This window comes from Aquarana catesbeiana, linkage group LG07, assembly GCF_042186555.1.
Source record: "Aquarana catesbeiana isolate 2022-GZ linkage group LG07, ASM4218655v1, whole genome shotgun sequence".
Lineage (NCBI taxonomy): Eukaryota > Metazoa > Chordata > Amphibia > Anura > Ranidae > Aquarana > Aquarana catesbeiana.
Genome location: NC_133330.1, coordinates 330,508,897 through 330,522,860, shown reverse-complemented (window position 1 = coordinate 330,522,860; position 13,964 = coordinate 330,508,897). Strand labels below are relative to the sequence as shown.

General features: G+C 41.4%; 1 protein-coding gene and 1 long non-coding RNA gene across 3 annotated transcripts in view; both read left to right on the top strand.

The window, feature by feature from the left end:
• The window catches only part of NFIA (nuclear factor I A), a 672,115-nt gene that overhangs the window by 165,740 nt on the left and 492,411 nt on the right, over positions 1-13,964 (top strand). The window lies entirely within an intron of this gene.
• Positions 2,739-13,360, top strand: LOC141103827 (uncharacterized). Its single transcript, XR_012235374.1, has 2 exons — positions 2,739-3,106; positions 12,790-13,360. It is a non-coding gene; the product is annotated as an uncharacterized lncRNA (long non-coding RNA).

Genomic DNA, 13,964 nt, shown 5'->3' with positions numbered 1-13,964 from the left:
ATACGAGAGGGAAGAAAAAGAAAGGAGAAAAAGGGGAGAGATGGAGAGAGGGAGGGGAGAAAAAAGAAAGTGAAAAAGAGGGGTGAGGGGAAAAGAGAGAGGGGGAGAGAGGGAGGGAGGAGACATGGAGAGAGGAGTGATATAAGAGAGGGAGAGGAGAGAGGGAAGAAAAAGAAACAAGAAAGTAAAAAAGAGGGGAGGAGAGAGAAGTAATAGAAAGAATGAGAGGATGAGAGGGAGGGAGAGTGTGTGTGTGGGGGTAATGAAAAAGAGAGAGTGATGAGAAAGCAAGAAAGAAGAGAGAAAAAGATGGAGAGGTGAAAAAGAAAAGAGAAAGCGAGAGGGGGGGGGTTGATAGAGAGAGAAGAAAGAGAGGGGTAAGAAGGAAGAAGGTGAGATGGAGGGAGAAGGGAGGATAGAAGGTGTGAGGGTGCAGCTATCACTTAGATGGTGAAATAAAAAAAGATAAGGAGCTATGACAAGTAGAAAACACACACACACTATACATTATATAGCCACAGATAGACATCATGTTAGAATGGCCAGGCTCTTGTCTGGAGAGTCAGCTTTGTACATATGGTCATTAATTTCTTGCCAAAGTATTAAACCCCAAACATTGTCTGCAGGGCTGTCCTCGCCTTTTCCTCCCCCTGACCTCAGAATCCCTCTGCTGGGGGGTTCTATACAGGGGATGAAGTCATCTTGGCCTGCACTGTGCTGCACTCATTATACACTTGGAAAGTTTGAAAAGTGTCGGGAAGGGTCAGCGTGGGATTGTTCAGACAAACTTTACCAGAACACAGCACAAATCTGCGACACAATCCTGCTCTGGCCGACCACTGTCCGACCCGTCCACAGGGGCCGATCCCCAACATTTATTATCACCACTGGATGCTGAGGAGGGAAGAGGGCACCCAGGAATTGGGGGCCCTGTTGGGCAGACTCACAAATCCCATCACTTGGGACAAATAAATGATTACGTTGGTGCAAAATATCAGAGAAGTTGAGGATTGCTTCGTGAAAAAAATACAGAGAGCAAAACCCTTTGCTTCCAAATGCTACACATAAGAATCCAAGAATAAAATCGATGATATTTTATTATATTATATTATGTATGCTGGTATTGTCGGAAAGAGAGAGGGAGAGACCCAGAGGATTGGGGGGGGGGGGGGGGGCAATATATATATATGGATAAAATATGGTAATAAATGATATTGTATACAGGTGATAAATTAGGGAAATGGCAGATAGACAGACAGATGGGGGGGAGGAAGGAGAGAGAGACAGAGAGATAGAGAGAGGGCTATTTACTAAAGGCAAATCCACTTTGCACTACAAGTGCAAACTACAAGTGCAAAGTGCACTTGAAATTGCACTGAAAGTGCACTTGGAAGTGCAGTCGCTGTAGATCTGAGGGGGACATGCAAGGAAAATTAAAAAACTGCATTTTAGCTTGCACATGATTGGATAATAAAATCAGCAGAGCTTCCACTCATTTCAGATCTACCCCTCAGATTTACAGCGACTGCACTTCCAAGTGCACTTTCAGTGCAATTTCAAGTGCACTTTGCACTTGTAGTTTGCACTTGTAGTGCAAAGTGGATTTGCCTTTCCTAAATAACCCACTGTAATATATTTATATAGATCTATATAGATATATATCTACATATATATATATATATATATATATATATATATATATATATATATATATATATATATATATATTACACATTTTTGTATATGTACAAAAATAGAAATGAGTGGGTAGAGAGAAAGAGAGAGAAAAAAGATGTATATTAAGGAAATTGCAGAGAGAAACCATGTACTTTAAAGTGCTAAAAATAAGAAGCTATAAATATAATCACATATGTTATATTATGTATGCAGATAATATGTAAAGGGAATAAGAGAAAGAGATTGTGTGTGTATATACATACAGGCATACCCCACTTTTAAGTACACAATGGGGTTTATTTACTAAAGCTGGAAAGTGCAAAATCAGGCTCACTTCTGCATAGAAACCAATGAGCTTCCAGGTTTTATTACCAAAGCTTAATTGAACAAGCTGGGGTTAGAAGCTCATTGGTTCCTATGCAGAAGTGAGCCTGATTTTGCACTTTCCAGCTTTAGTAAATAAACCCCATTGTGTACTTAAAAAAAGTGGGGTATGCATATATATATATATATATATATATATATATATATATATATATATATATATATATATATATATATATATATATATATTCTATTCTATATCAAGTTATAGGGTATTTACAGCTATTTAAAAACAACGTTATACTATAATACAAATGCCCTCTTTTCGTGTTAAAATACAAAGTTTAATTAAAGGAAAAAGTTACAAAACAAAGTAATATTTTCCCTACACCACTCATCATCTGCTAGTGATTATTACAGTATATTGCGTTTATTTGCACCCACCTATCACAATACAATGACAAAGGTCCTGCTTATGGACATATATTGGGTTTATTGCAGGGCTGTTCAGGAGAGGAGAATGCAAAGAATAGAAGGAAAAAAAAAACTGTAAAGAGGGAAAAGTATAAATAATTTTGTACAAATCTTTCTTAGAACTCTGGATTTGTGATCTGTATCGACAGACAGAGCCCTCTAGTGCTGCCCCAGATCAGCCTGGCAGGGAAAGCTCATATAGGGGATCCCCAGGACCTGTGCAGGTTGGGAGGGTGGGGGCAGCTCCAGGGGCAAAGGACTGGGAGATGTGTCTGCTGCTGGGCTGTCTATAGAGGCTGCTCTAACACCAGGACGTGCTGTGTTGGCTGTGCTGGTTTCTTGCTTTGCCTGCCAGCAAGCCTTCTCTGCACACCACCATGACTGGACACACAGGAGCTGTCTGCAGGAAAACCCGGGACCCCAGAATTGCAGGGCAGAAGGGAACAGCTGGAGGGTCAGATCAGCTGTAAATCCTGCAGCCTTCTCCCCTCCTGGATCCTGCAGCCCTGGCCCTGCCTGCCCTGCCCTGTTTTCTCTCAGCACAGAGAACTCAGCTTCTTGTCTTTGCCTGGATCCCTGCAGCCTGCCATGCTGGAGTGCTTAATAATCTAGTTAGAAAATTCTCTGCAAGGTGAGCAAAAGCAAGCCAGGCATTGCTAGGGCTGAAGACCAGGGAGCTAGGAAAGGGAAGGGGGGGGGGTGCTTTAACTGTGACCATTAGTGGCAATAATTACTGTCACAATGGTGCTTTAAGAAGCCACTTGACTCCCTGTCTGATATTGATCGCATGTAAATTTAGCAACAGCCAGACTGGCTCATAAATCAGTCATTTAAATTTGCTGGGCTTGGGGGGAAAAAAGGGAGAAATTATAATATGTTGGTGCACAGATTAGTACTTCTGTATTATGCATTGCTTTTTTTTTTTTATAAACTTAAGTTGGAACATTTCAGGGTGAGTTAGATGCATAAAGCACACAATGAAGGCTGGAAGGAGAAAGCAGTGTGGGATCAATGCTGAAACATGTGCTACACAAAGGGAGAGAGTTCACAAAGTTCTCCAACATTACAATTCAATAGAGCACAAAAGTTATTTAACCTGTGACTACATAGGAATATATTTGTATGATGCAATAAATATAAAATATTATTTCTGTATTTAACAGTATGTTAGAAAAAGCTTTAAAAATGGCAATTATATTCCCCCTATTGAAAGCCATCATTACACTCTGTGTATGTTTTTTTTATATATTTGATTTTACAATTATGCAGCTTGCTGAATGAATTTGCACAGTGATTGATCCCTGGTAGTATTTTAAGTATTTATAGAACAGCACCATATTATTTGGGAGAAATAACTAAGCTAGAGAACACAGAGCTGGTTTACTGAAAGAACAAGGACTATATTTTTACATTGCAAAGTAAATGTTCACTTAATAAATAAGGTGAAGCTGTGTTCACTTCAGTCATGTACAAGCAAAAATACTGTTTTTTTTTATATCTTGCACATGATGGGGTATTAAAAGTGAACACAACTTCACCTCATTTAGTCAACTTTAGGAACATACACTTAGCAAAGTGTTTTTTTTTTAATTAAATCTATTTTATTAGTGAAATGTTACCATGCCACATAAACAGACTCTGCTTTTAGTAAATTAACCTCATATGGCCTGAAGAAGAGGCCAGCATGTCTCAAAAGCTTGCACTACAATTTACAATCTATTTGGTTAGCCAATAAATGGTATCGCCCTAAATCCAAACTTCTTTGTCGATGGCCAACCCAGTACAACAATCTACTGCTGCAGTAAATTAACCCCAAGGCTTGCCAATCAGAAATAGATTAATGTAGTTAGGCACAAAGTATATTGAATTTATGAAGTGCCATAGACCCCATACCAGCTAACATGTTGTGTCTAATGTACTGCAGTACATTTGGGGGGGCTAATGTAACAATTTGAGGATATATTGGAAACAGAGTTGCAATCTGGAATGCACACAATCAGTCTGTATGGAGGCCCCTAGCGTGTAAAGGGAAAAATCAATATTCTATTTATCATTGATAATTGAAATATATTGGGTTTAATGGGCAATTCTAGCTAAGGACCAGCTATAGTAAGATTTTAGAGTCATTTAACAATTTTAGGGAAACGTTTGTGTATATGTATATATATATATATATATATATATATATATATATATTATAAAAATATATATTGATTTTTGATAATTATTGGATTTGGACAATACTAGAGGTGGGCCAGCCATAGTAAAATTCTAGAGTCGTGTAACAATTTTAGGATAGATTTGAATAAGAGTAGAAGGCACACAACCTACCTGTATGGACGCCCCTAGCACTGTGTGTGAAGGGAGTACTAATATTCTATTTATCATTGATTATTGATATATATTGAGTACATAAGGACCGCTCATAGTAAAATTATAGAGTCATGTAAGAAATTTTAGGGATAGGAGTAGATTGCACATAACCTGCCTGTATTGGGGCCAGTGTGTGAAGTGGACACAGATATTGTATTTTATTATTGTTTTTTGATAATTATTGGATTTAATAGGTAATAGAGGTGGGCCAGCCATAGTGAACATCTAGAGTCATGTAACAATTTAAGGATGCATCTGAAAGTGTAGAAGGCACATAACCTGTTTGTATGGAGGCCCCTGGGATTCTGTGTGAAGTGGGCATAGATATTGCATCTCACCATTGGTTACTGGTATATATTGGGCTTAAGAGGCAATACTAGATAAGTGCCAGCCATATTAAAATTCTAGAATCATGTAACAATTTTAGAATATAATTGAATAAGAGTAGAATGGACCCACCTGTATTGGGGCCGCTAGGACTGGTTGTGAAGTGGGGGCACAGATATTGTATTTTATTATTGTTTTTTGTTTTGTTTTTTTTGTTTATTTTTTATAATTATTGGATTTAATGGGCATGCAATATTAGAGGTGGGGAAGTCATAGTAAAATTCAAGAAAGAAAGAAAGAATTTTAGGATAAATCAGAATAAGAATAGAAGACACTCAACCTGCCTGTATTGGGGCCCACAGCACTGTGTGTAAAGTGGACACAGGTATTATATTTGATCTCTTTTTTATTTATATGCTGGGTTTTATTGGCAATATTAGAGGTGGGCCTGCCATAGTAAAGCTCGTAGAGTAATGTAACAATTTTGTGATACAGTCCTTTGAATAAGAGTACAATGCACACAACCTGCCTGTATTGGGGGCCCATAGCACTGTGTGCGAAGTGGGCGCAGATATTGCATTTTATTATTGTGTTTTGATCATTATTGGATTTAATGGGCAATACTTGAGGTGGGACATCCATCGAAAAATTCTAGAGTCATGTAACAATTTTAGGATACATCTGAATAAGAGTAGAATGCACACCACCTGTATGTATGGAGGCCCCTTCTGTGTGAAGTGGACACTGATATTGTATCTCACCCTTGGTTACTGATATATACTGTGGTTCCATTGGTGATACTAGATGTTTACCAGCCATAGTAAAATTATCTGAAACAGAGTAGCAATCAAAAAGGCACACGACCTGTCTGCGTGGAGGCCCCTAGCACTGTGTGTGAAATGGACACAGATAATATATTTTAGCAATGTTTTATTATATATATATACTGGGTTTTATTTGTAATATTAGATGTGGGCCAGCCCTAGTAAAGTTTTAGAGTCATGTAACAATTTTAGGATATATTGGAAACAGAGTGGCAATCTAGAATTCACACAATCTGTCTCTATGGAGGCCTCCAGCACTGTGTGCAAAGTAGGCACAGTTTATCATTGGTAATTGATAGATATTGGGTTTAATGGGCAATACTAGATATGGCCCAGCCATAGTAAAATTCTACAGCCATGCAACAATTTTAGGATATATTGGAAACAGAGTGGCAATCTAGAATGCACAGAACCTGTCTGTATAGAGACTCCTAGCACTGTGTGTGTGATATATTTATTTATTTTATGATATACAATGATATTGTATTTTATCATTGCTTCTTGATATATATTGGGGTTTAGGGGGGCAATACAAGAGGTGGGCCAGCAACAGTAAAATTCTAAAGTCATGTAACAATTTTAGGATACATTTGAAACAGAGTGGCAATCTAGAATGCATACACCTTGCCTTATAGAAGCCCCTAGCACTATGTGTGGAAAGGGAGCAGATATTCTATTTCATCATTTTTTTTAAATTTGTATATATTGGGGTTTACTGGGCAATACAAGAGGTGGACCAGCCATAGTAAAGTTCTAGAGTTATCTTTCAATAAATCAATTCAGAAAACATGACTTGTAACAATTTTAGGATACATTTCAAATAGAGTGGCAATCTAGAATGCACACAAGCCGCCTGCATGGTGGCCCCCAACTCTGTGTAAAGTGAGCACAGATATTATATCTCATCATTGGTTATTGATTTATTGGGGTGAAATGGGCAATACTACTATGTGGAACAGCCATAGTAAAATCCTAGAGTTATCTTTCAATAAATCAATTCAGAAAACATGACTTGTTGCACTTGTGTTTATTGTAACCCACACCATGAAACTGCTTACCGTACAGAATTATTACATCATTAAATATACATGAGGAGGAGTAAGGTATCTTCATTCAAGAAACAGAGGCAAGAGTCACTTCAATTATCCAATCGTGTGAAAAGTAATTTTTTTTTGAATTTGCACATAGTTGTGGTATTCAAAGAGAACACAGCTACAATTTATAAAAGTGAAGATTCTCAACTTCTTTAGTAAATCAGCCTCATGGATTATTATACATACTCATAAATGCATTAAAATATTTAGCAACAATTAAATATAGTGCAGCATTTTTTTAAGAGTGGGTGTTGTAATTTTGGGAAAGGGCTAGTATACAAACATGAAATTATAGGCTTTGTGTATTTCCATGTTTGTAAATGTAGATATCTTAGTTACATGATTGTTTGTAAATAGTAAAATATTTGAGAGTTCCCAAAGTTAAATGAAAGGTGAGTGGAGTAGCTAAAATGTGTTGCTGTTTGTGTAATATATATACAGTGGGTATTATTAATATAATAATAATAATTATTATTATTAACATGTTTATCATTATGTTTCTTAATATTATATTATACTATACTATTATATTATTATTTTTACTGCATATCTGTGATAAATGGATGCAAATGACAAACTTCTAGCAAGCCCACAAAGATCATTCACAACAGGGGCTCTACCCAATGTAATGTACAACCCAAAATATAGGGGGGGTACTGGAGTATAAGGGCCCATTCACACCAGATACAGTGATGCATTTTTGACTATACTTCAACTGCATAGAAAGCACAAAATCCAAGTTAACTCATGGATGTTGCTCACACTATTAGGCCCCTTTCGCACCAGAAACTGCAAGTAACTGCGTGTTTTTTCCTTGTACCTATGCATGCGTTTGATGTGCGTTTTACATGCAGTTGACGCATGTTTTTCTATCTGCATTTGTCCTGTGAGGTCACTTCCTTCTTCTTTCTTTCCCTGGGTTTCTATGTGCACAGTGATGCGCTGCAGTGTGTTTGCATGCGCTTTTGCGTGTTTGCGGTGTGGGAAAAATGCAGTATGCTGTACTTTTTGCACTGCGCTGCACTGCAATGGTGTGAACTATGCCCATAGGAAAAGCCTGGATTTTGGACTGTCTATGCAGTTGGAGTGCAGTCCAAAATGCATTCAACTGCAGCCAACTGCATCCCACTGCGTTCGGTGTAAAAGGGCACAGTGCAGTGCATTTGAAGCGTGTTTGTAGTGCGTTTCCCTGCATTTGCGGTGCAGGAAAATGCAGTACGCTCTCCTTTTTTTTTTTTTAACTTTGCTGAACTGCATTGCAATGATGTGAACTGTGCCCATAGGATTGCCTTGATTTTGGGCCGTCAATGCAGTTGGAGTGCAGTTCAAAGTGCATCCAACTGCAGCCAACGGCGTATGGTGTGAAAGGGCCCTTACAGTGAAAAAATGAGCTGCATTTTTCGGCACTGCAAATACTCAGAAACGCACACAAATGCATGCAATATCCCCAATAATGCAACGCAGTGCAGTGCACAGAAGCCAGAAGAAAAAAAAAAGACAGTGACCTCAAAGGAAAAGGCAAGATTAGGAAGAATGCATTGCAAATGCATGTAAAAAACACGCGTCAAATGCATGTCATTGCGCATGCAAAAAATGCACAGTATATGGGCAGTGTGTGCATGGGCCCTAAGGGAAATGGAGATACAAAGTTAACATATTCTGCTGCACTTTAAGATCTGGGGAAAGAAAAAAAAAACATCAAAAACGTAATCAGGTAAATAAAAGGTGGAGTGGTCCTGCGCTCAAGAGCTTACAATCTCTTTGTATACAGCTGGCGAATAGACTATTGGGGGATTTTTGTTTCGTTTTTTTTGTTTTTTTTATTTTCCAGCAGGACTGTCAAGCCTTATGTCTCACATGTGACTACAGAATGTGTCAGTGAAGCTGTGTAAGCCACACCAGGGTTTTTGCCTGTGATTGTGCCTGTGATGGGTTGCCAATTCGCTGGTTAGTCATTAGGCTGCTAGAAGAGCCAAAACTTTCACTCCCTCTAATTGACTTAAATCACAGCAGAGTTTATTTAGCTGGAGGTTGATCTTCGCAATGATTAATCCGTATTTATTCAATTGACATCAGATTTATCCGAGATGTGCAAAGGTTAGCAGGGTGACTCGTCTATTGCAATTCACAGATGACCTTAAAAATACTCAGTTCTTTCTTGGGACATGAGCTGCAGTGATCCTGGGGACATATTAAAGCGTATGAACAGATTTTTTTATTTTTACATTTTGGGAAACAGAAGTGACTGTCTGAGTCCTGTTGGAGAGATTCCCCTTCACTTCCTGTTGTGGAGACACAACAGGAAGTGAGGAAATCTCTCTACATCTCTGTAATCAGTTGTCCCAGGCAGTGCCGGGACAAGGCCATCTAGAGCCCAGGGCAAACATGTCAAACTGAGCCCCCCCACCATGATGTATGAGCATTATGTGTTAACAAACCCCCCCCCACCTAAAAGAAATTAAGCACTAAAACTACCCCCCCTGCTGAAATTGCCCCTTCCAACACAAATCTTTGCCCCCCTCATCTCCCCTCCGTGACTCAAATCCTCTCTCTCCTCAAATCCCCGCACCCCAAAAATATTTTTTTTTTAAAATCACTCCTCCTAGCAAAAATCCTCTACCCCTCAATCTCCACCTCCAGGTATGCATCCTCTTCTCCTCCCCACTCCCAACCCCCCTCCCAGCACCCCCCCCCCCCAATCAAATTTCCCCTCCTAGCACAAATACCCTCCCAACAAATTTCCCTTCTAGCACAAATACCCTCCAATCACCCCTGCCTAGCACAATCCCCTCCCCACCAAATTTACCCTTCCTAGAACAAATCCCACACCTAATTTCCCCTCAAATTCCACCTCCAGGTATGCATCCTCTTCTCCTCCCCACTCCCAACCCCCCTCCCAGCACCACCCCCCCATCAAATTTCCCCTCCTAGCACAAATACCCTCCCACCAAATTTCCCCTCCTAGCACAAATACCCTCCAATCACCCCTGCCTAGCACAATCCCCCCCCCCCCACCAAATTTACCCTTCCTAGAACAAATCCCCCACCTAATTTCCCCTCCTAGCACAAATACCCTCCAATCACCCCTTCCTATCACAAATCCCCCCCCCCCCCCACCAAATTTCCCCTTCCTAGCACAAATCCCCCTCCACCAAATTTCCCTTCCTAGCACAAACACCCTCCAATCACCCCTACTAGCACAAATACCCTCTACCGTATCACCTCTTCTAGCACAAATCCTTTTCCCCCACCCAGCACAAATCCCCACAACTCACCTTTCCTAGAACCCCCCATAAAAATGTCCCCTCCTAGCACAAATCGTCGCTACCATATCACTTCTTCTAGAACAAATCCTCTTCCCCCACCCAACACAAATCCCCTCAAATCACCTTTCCTAGCAAACACCCCCCCCAAAAAAAATTGCCCCTCCTAGAACAATTTTTACTTCCTGCTGCCCCCCAAATCCCCCCACCCAACACAAATCCCCACCCCCCCATCATACTACAGTGCCCAGGGCAGCCGCCCACCCCTTGTCCCGGCCCTAGTCCCAGGAACAGGTGTCCGCATTGGAAGATCTCCTTCTGTTTTGCTTCAGGAATTTCATATTTCCCCTCTATTTCTGTCTCAGTGACAATGGTCACCAGGTCATCAAGATGGTGAATCTCCCCAGCAGGGGCACAGACAGTCCATGTATGAGCAGGGGGGTTGTACAAAATTTCACCGATTCCCTTTAGGAAAATATCTGCTGGCTATCTCCCCGCTGTAAGAATACAAAGGCATCAAATGTGTGGATGAGGGAATCGAGTCATTTTGTTCGTTCAATCCGCTGGTTGAAAGAAAAGAAAAAATCTGTAACACAGCAGTCTCTCTGTAGCTCAGCAGTCTCTCTGTAGCTCAGCAGTCTCTCTGCAACTCAGCAGTCTCTCTGTAACACAGCAATCTCTCTGTAGCTCAGCAGGCCCTCTGTAACTTAGTTGTCTCTCTGCAACTCTGCAGTCAATCTGTAGTTCAGAAGGCCCTCTGTAACACAGCAGTCTCTCTGTAGCTCAGCAGTCCCTCTGTAACACAGCAGTCTCTCTGTAGCTCAGCAGTTTCTCTGTAGCTCAGCAGTCTCTCTGTAACACAGCAGTCTGTCTGTAGCTCAGCAAGCCCTCTGTAACACAGCAGTTTCTTTGTAGCTTAGCAGTCCCTCTGTAGCACAGCAGTCTCTCTGTAGCTCAGCAGTCCCACTGTAACACAGTAGTCTCTCTGTAGCTCAGAAGTCTCTCTGCAGCTCAGCAGTCCCTCTGTAGCTCAGCAGTCCCTCTGTAACACAGCAGTTTCTTTTTAGCTCGGCAGTCCCTCTGTAACACAGCAGTCCCTCTGTAACACAGCAGTCTCTCTGCAGCTCAGCAGTCCCTCTGTAACACAGCAGTTTCTTTGTAGCTCGGCAGTCCCTCTGTAACACAGCAGTTTCTCTGTAGCTCGGCAGTCCCTCTGTAACACAGCAGTTTCTTTGTAGCTCAGCAGTCCCTCTGTAACACAGCAGTCTCTCTGCAGCTCAGCAGTCCCTCTGTAACACAGCAGTTTCTTTGTAGCTCGGCAGTCCCTCTGTAACACAGCAGTCTCTCTGTAGCTCAGCAGTCTCTCTGTAGCTCAGCAGTCTCTCTGCAACTCAGCAGTCTCTCTGTAACACAGCAATCTCTCTGTAGCTCAGCAGTCCCTCTGTAACACAGCAGTCTCTCTGTAGCTCAGCAGTTTCTCTGTAGCTCAGCAGTCTCTCTGTAACACAGCAGTCTGTCTGTAGCTCAGCAAGCCCTCTGTAACACAGCAGTTTCTTTGTAGCTTAGCAGTCCCTCTGTAGCACAGCAGTCCCTCTGTAACACAGTAGTCTCTCTGTAGCTCAGAAGTCTCTCTGCAGCTCAGCAGTCCCTCTGTAGCTCAGCAGTCCCTCTGTAACACAGCAGTTTCTTTTTAGCTCGGCAGTCCCTCTGTAACACAGCAGTCCCTCTGTAACACAGCAGTCTCTCTGCAGCTCAGCAGTCCCTCTGTAACACAGCAGTTTCTTTGTAGCTCGGCAGTCCCTCTGTAACACAGCAGTTTCTCTGTAGCTCGGCAGTCCCTCTGTAACACAGCAGTTTCTCTGTAGCTCGGCAGTCCCTCTGTAACACAGCAGTTTCTTTGTAGCTCAGCAGTCCCTCTGTAACACAGCAGTCTCTCTGCAGCTCAGCAGTCCCTCTGTAACACAGCAGTTTCTTTGTAGCTCGGCAGTCCCTCTGTAACACAGCAGTTTCTCTGTAGCTCAGCAGTCCCTCTGTAACACAGCAGTCTCTCTGTAGCTCAGCAGTCTCTCTGTAGCTCAGCAGTCTCTCTGCAACTCAGCAGTCTCTCTGTAACACAGCAATCTCTCTGTAGCTCAGCAGGCCCTCTGTAACTTAGTTGTCTCTCTGCAACTCTGCAGTCAATCTGTAGTTCAGCAGTCTCTCTGTAACACAGCAATCTCTCTGTAGCTTGGCAGTCTCTGTCTCATGGCTGCTTCTTGTGATGGACATCAGTCTGAAAATGACAAATCACTGTTGTTAAACATCATCAACAAAATGGGTTTCTGGTTGGGTTAGGATGCCATGTGGAATTGGGTTGCTGGTTAGGTGACAATTGAATGCTTCAAGCCCTGTGTAGGCCTAGAAAACTGACCAGTTCTGTTTTCTACAATACAGAACATTATCTCCCCATGGCATGATTCCCAATTCTTCATCTGCCATGACTGCTCCTTCAATCAATCAATGAAACAACAGTTGGAGTTGCGCTCAGTGCGGATTGTGTCTCCTCGTCGAACTTGACGTATTCCAACGCTATCACAAATGATTGAATCAGAACAAAAAATTGAGTTTGTTGCCATCTTCAGATTACAGCCTATAGATTCTGGAGTTCCCCTTTAACATAATGCTGGGACTTCAAATGCAGAACACGTTGCGGTTTATAAAGCACATTTTTAATGGGAAAGAAGCCCTAATGTTATTGCTCACAATCTTTGGCAAAACACAAATTGTGTGCCCCAATAATGCTTCTACTAAAGAGGAAGAAGGTAGACTGTCATCTGCACATCACACGGCTTCCTTCCTGTACAGACACCTTCAATACTCAGCAACAGCAAAAAGTGATACAAATAACAAAGCACAAACCATTAAAACCAAATGGTGCTTGTTAAGAAGAATGTAATGTTCTGCTGCCATCGCAACCAAATTCCTCCATATTTCTTGTAATAAAATAAAAACAAACATGAAGTTACTATGGAAAATATCACTATTTTTATAGCTGGAAAGAAGCAATGCAGTAACACTCTGCGTTGGTTCTCAGTTGGCGTTACGTGGGCTCCGAGGTCCTTCTAACGGGATAAGAAGGAGGTCCATTTGTTTTCGATGACGGCAGTCAGCAGGAAATTTTGGCACGGTGATTTCACCGCAAAAAAATAAAAAATAAAAAACAGTATTCATTTCACGGTAATCACTAATGCCATTCCAGGGGTCATCTATCTGTGACCTGGGGCTTATTTATAAAGCAGTGAATGTGACTTTCACAGAACATTCTTTGGTGGTGAATCAATCACTGTCATTTAAAACACATGGACCAGAAGGATTCACCTGCAGTCGGGGCCATCTTTTAAAATAGGGCAAAAGGGGCAGCTGCCCCAGGCCCAGTCATTATTGCGGGGCCCAAAGCAGCTGCCCCTTGAGCCTACGCTGCCTGCAAATAGTTGATACGTAGGAAGTTTTTGCCCAGGGTCCAATCAATATTAAAGACGGCCCTGCCTGCAGTTAATGTTCGGTGAATGCCAAATTTGCTGCTTTTTAAATATGTCCCTTTGGGCTTGTTTACATCAGCAGCAACCCTT